Here is a 5,715-nt window from a genome sequence, read left to right on the forward strand (position 1 = left end):
CTTGATTCTTGGGCATTTATTTGAGCTCGAATTTGGCCATTAATTACTTGGTCAATCTTAATATATATGGACCACAATAAGGGAAAGAATATTTCCTCATTAAAGAATATTTTATAGAAATATTCTTACATTCTCCCACTTGGTCCATATAGCTCAAAAATTTACAAAGAACAAAATATATGAATCATGGCGATAGGTTCTCTATGAGCGAGTATTATCTTCCATGTATTACTATATATTCAGCCTCTCGACTTAATAGCCCTCTTATTCTTTAGTGAATAAACCATATGTTTATTCCAGGTCCACTTAAATAATATTTCTCAATAAATATAATGAATGTGCACAACTATATGAGAAATTATCTAATTGAATTAGAGTTTATGCAAAACAAATGTACCCTGTATTCAAGGATTACATCATGGAACCAGGTCCCGTGTTTTCTGAATGATCCTTGAATTTCTTTAGTGGCATGCCTTTAGTCAAGGATCGGTAATCATTAACTCAGTGCTAATGTGTTAGATGACCACTTTATCATCTTTAACACGTTCTCTAATGACTAGATACTTAATGTCGATGTGTTTGCTTCGACTTCACTTTTACTAGTCATAAAACAACATCTGAATTGTCAAGGTACAACTTTAGTTGCCTAGAAATAGAGTCCACAACTCTAAGCCCAGATATTAAACTCTTCAACCAAACACCGTGTTATGTAGCTTCTGATGGAAATTGAGTAACATTAAATAGGTGCTTTGATTAGCTCAATTTAATTTGTTCACTAAAAGACAAAATAGTGTGTTGTTGATTGAGAAAGTGAGTTTGTGTGTGGGAAAGAGTCCCACATGTAACAAATACAGGTGAATGAGGAAGTGACGAGGTCGACTAGGCGAGCTCGACGAAGTCTTTTCAGCTCGACTGCGGCGAGGTCGACTGAACGAAATGACGAAGTCATTTCAGCTCGACTAGGGCGAGGTCGACTGGATGAAATGACGATGTCATTTCAGCTCGACTGGGGGCGAGGTCGACTGGATGACCTCCTGGTGAGCTCGACCTCCTGGTGAGCTCGACCTCCTGATGAGCTCGACCTCCTGGTGAGCTCGACCTCCGGGCGAGATCGACCTCCAGGCGAGCTCGACCTCCAAGCGAAACGGCACGGTCCGCGGGCTTCTCGCGGCGATTCTCGCCAACGGTCGCGCCTCCTCATTTAGCAGTTATTTGTGGTTACCGTTCGAACTAACGGTCACGTCGCTTCGAAACGAGCTATCGTTTGGCCAACGGTCGTGTCGTTTGCGACTATAACCGTAGTTCGACCGAAACAGTGCGTCTGTTCGTCGAACCTCTTCGCGAACAGGTACGATTGCTTATATAATCCGACTTCGGATTCAGTAATCTACACAGGTTTTCGAACCAACTTTCTCTCTTCCCGAAACACAGTTCTTGCTTATTTTCGGATTTTCACTCTGTCTTGGTGCAGTCCGAACTAGGCTTGTCGTATCCTGCGGTATTCTTGTACAAAAAAACCTTAAGACACTTTGGGATACTCGAAATACTATAAGGAAAGCGTTCCTATGCGTGATTCAAGCCTCGAAGTCTTCAATTTCGAAGAATTATCTAACAATCTTATACTATCTTGTGCTATGGCTACCGAGGCGTCTGTTTCGAGTCTGAAAGTGATGAGCCAGGACTTCGTCAAGTTGGACCGCTTCGACGGCACCAATTTCACCCGCTGGCAGGACAAGATGCGTTTCTTCCTCACCGCCATGAAGATCTTCTACGTGCTCGACCCGGCGTTGGAGCCCATCCCGGAGCCGACGGACAATGATGATGACGAACTCAAGGCAGACCGGAAGAAGCGTCAAGAGGACGAGCTGCTGTGCCGAGGTCACATTCTGAACACATTGTCAGATCGACTCTACGATCTCTAAACCGACAATCCATCGGCGGTCGAGATATGGAAGGCTCTCGAGTACATGTTCAAGGCGGAAGAAGAAGGTACCAAAAAGTTCCTTGTCTCGAGTTATTTTGATTTCAAGATGTTTGATGACAAGCCTATACTTGCTCAAGTTCATGAATTGCAAGTTATCGTCAACAAATTGAGGACTGTGAAGATAGATGTTCCGGAGACTTTCCAAGTTGGTGCGATTATTGCGATGTTGCCCAATTCGTGGAAAGGCTATCGGAAGAAACTTCTTCACAACACCGAGGACTTCTCTTTGGAGCAAATCCAGAAACATCTTCGAATCGAGTAGGAATCGAGGATGAGAGAGAAGACGACGGATGCCGGTACTTCCAAGGCCAATGTGGTGAGCGCTAAGGGCAAAAGGAAGTGGAATGACAAGGAAAGTTTTTCGGGTTCCAAAAAGGACTCGAAGAAATTCAAGCATTCCACCAAATCCAAGTCCGGTAACAAGCCCGGGTCCAAGGGGTCCAAAGGGGGTTGCTATGTGTGTGGCAAACCCGGTCACTATGCTCGAGATTGTCGACACCGCAAGACGGAAGAGAAAGAGGTCGACGCCACTATGACCGATACTAACATAGTCGCTACGTTGAGCGAACTCATGGCGGTCAAAGGCAAAGTTCAAGGGTGGTGGTACGATACTTGTGCTGCCGTTCACGTCGCCTATGATAGGGCTGCCTTCAAAACCTATTCTGAAGTCAACGATGGACAAGCAGTTCAGATGGGAAACGAGCATCGCTCTCAAGTTGTTGGCATCGGAAACGTGGATCTCAACTTCACATCCGGGAAGACGGTCACTTTGACCAATGTTCTCCATGTTCCGGTTATGTGTAGGAACCTAGTTAGTGGCGATCTCCTAGGCAAACCGGGGATCAAATCTGTGTATGAGTCGGGCAAGCTTATCTTGACCCGTAATGGAGTATTTGTTGGCAAAGGCTATTCCAGTGAAGGGATGGTCAAACTATGTATTATTGACAATGTTATTAATGAAATTTCTCCTTCTGCTTATATGATTGATTCTGTTTCTTTATGGCATAGTAGATTAGCACATATTGGTTTTAGCACTATGAAAAGGTTAATTAAATGTGGATTAATTTCGTGCAAATCTGATAAATTAGATAAATGTGAAATATGTGTGAAATCTAAAATGTTAAAGAAACCGTTTTATAGTGTAGAGAGAAATTCTAAGTTGTTAGATCTTATACACTCTGATTTATGTGAATTAAATGGCATGTTAACCCGGGGGGGGAATAGGTATTTTATTACCTTTATTGATGATTGCTCTAGATTTACATATGTGTTTTTATTGAAACATAAAGATGATGCTTTTAATGCTTTTAAGGTGTATAAGGCTGAAGTAGAAAATCAATTAGGAATTAATATTAAAGTCCTTAGAAGTGATAGGGGCGGTGAATATTTTCCTAGTGATTTTAATGCATTTTGTGAAGAAAATGGCATTGTTCATGAATGTTCCGCACCTAGAACACCACAACAAAACGGTTTAGCCGAACGTAAAAATAGGACACTTCAAGAGATGATAAATGCCATGTTAATGCATTCTGAATTACATTTTAGTTTGTGGGGTGAAGCTTTACTTTCCGCATGTCATATTTTAAACCGTATTCCTTTAAAGAAAACCCAAATATCTCCGTACGAGGTATGGAAAGGGCGAAAGCCTAATATTGGGTATTTCAAAGTGTGAGGGTGTCTAGCCTACTACAAAAACATGGATCCTAAAAGGACCAAGTTGGGTCCTCGAGGGATACGAAGTGCTTTTGTTGGCTATGCTATGAATAGCAAGGCATATAGATTTCTAAACTTAGAGTCTAATGTCATAGTAGAATCCCGAGATGTGGAATTCTTTGAGAATCTTAACTCGATAGAAAAAGAATCTCAAAATTCCACTAATGAAGAACCTCGACTAGGCGAGCTCGACCTCCAGGCAGGCTCGACCTCAAAGCGAGCTCGAAACCCAGGCGAGCTCGACCTCCAGGCAGGCTCGACGCCTCGAGAGGAAAGTTCTTCTAGGATAGTTGTAGAACAACCCGAACTTCGGAGAAGCAAAAGAGTCCGTAAGACTAAGGATTTAGATTCTCGCCTCATTTCCTTTTACCTAGTAGAAGGAAATACAGAGAGTTTTGCTCGGAAAATTCCTATTATTCTTCTTATTGAAGATGATCCTAAGACTTATAATGAAGCTGTGGCTTCTCGAGACTCCGCCTTTTGGAAGGATGCTATCCAAGATGAAATGGATTCTATTATGTCAAACCACACTTGGGAGATTGTCAATCTACCCAAAGGGTCGAGACCTATTGGGTGTAAGTGGGTGTTCCGAAAGAAGTACCATAGTGATGGCACTCTTAACACTTACCAGGCTAGATTAGTAGCCAAAGGATTTCGACAACGAGAAGGAATTGATTACTTTGACACATATGCACCGGTAGCAAGGACAACAACAATTAGAGTGTTGTTTGCCTTGGCTTCTTTGTATAACCTCAATGTTCATCAAATGGATGTCAAGACGGCATTCTTAAATGGAGATCTCGATGAAGAGATTTACATGGAGCAGCCGGAAGGTTATGTACTTCCGGGTAATGAACAAAAGGTTTGCAAACTTGTTAAATCCTTATATGGATTAAAACAAGCACCCAAACAATGGCATCAAAAGTTTGACTCAGTCATACTTTCGAATGGATTTGTTCCTAACGTTTGTGACAAGTGTTTGTACACAAAGGTGCGTGGTAACCTTGTGATCTTCCTATGTCTCTATGTTGATGATATGTTGATCATTAGCAATGAGATGAAAGGAATATTAGAAACGAAGAGGTTTCTATCTTCCACTTTCAAAATGAAAGATCTTGGACAAGTTGATACTATTTTGGGTATCAAGGTTCGTAGAACCAGTGGGGGTTATGAACTTAGTCAATCACACTATGTTGAAAAAGTGCTTGATAAGTTCAAACATTTAAATTTCAAAGAAGTAAACACCCCATTTGATCCAAGTGTAAAACTTGAAATAAATGATGGAAGGGCTGTGGCTCAATTGAAATATGCTAGTGCGGTTGGTTGTCTTATGTACTTGATGCAATGTACTCGACCAGACATAGCATTCACCGTTAGTAAAATGAGTAGATTTACTTGCAATCCAAGTGCCGAGCATTGGAAGGCCATTGGGAGAATTTTTGGATTTCTTTTGAAAACCAAAAATCTTGGACTTCAATATGGTCAGTTTCCTGCCGTACTAGAAGGATATACTGACGCAAGTTGGATATCGAGTGTCGGAGATAACAAATCTACGACGGGATGGGTGTTTACACTTGCCGGTGGGGCAGTTTCTTGGAAATCAAACAAACAAACTTGTATCACTCATTCGACCATGGAATCAGAGTTCGTGGCTCTTGCTTCCGCAGGTCAAGATGCTGAATGGTTGAGGGATCTTCTTTTAGAAGTTCCATTGGCTAAAGACAATATATCAACCGTGTCGATACATTGTGATAGTCAATCAACTTTAGCTAGAGCATACAGTGAAGTGTATAATGGAAAGTCTAGACATATTAGTCTTAGACATGACTATGTGAGGAAATTGATCAAAGATGGAATCATTTCGCTCACATATGTGAGATCAAGCTTTAATATTGCTGATCCGTTCACTAAACCTCTTGCAAGAGATTTGGTGAAATCGACCTCAAGAGGTATGGGTCTTAAACTCCTTGAGTAGCGATCTGACAATGATGGCAACCCAACCTAAGGTTAGGAAATGA

This window comes from Urtica dioica, chromosome 10 (assembly GCF_054948205.1).
Source record: "Urtica dioica subsp. dioica isolate 48M chromosome 10, U.dioica_male_clone48M_v1_H2, whole genome shotgun sequence".
NCBI lineage: Eukaryota > Viridiplantae > Streptophyta > Magnoliopsida > Rosales > Urticaceae > Urtica > Urtica dioica.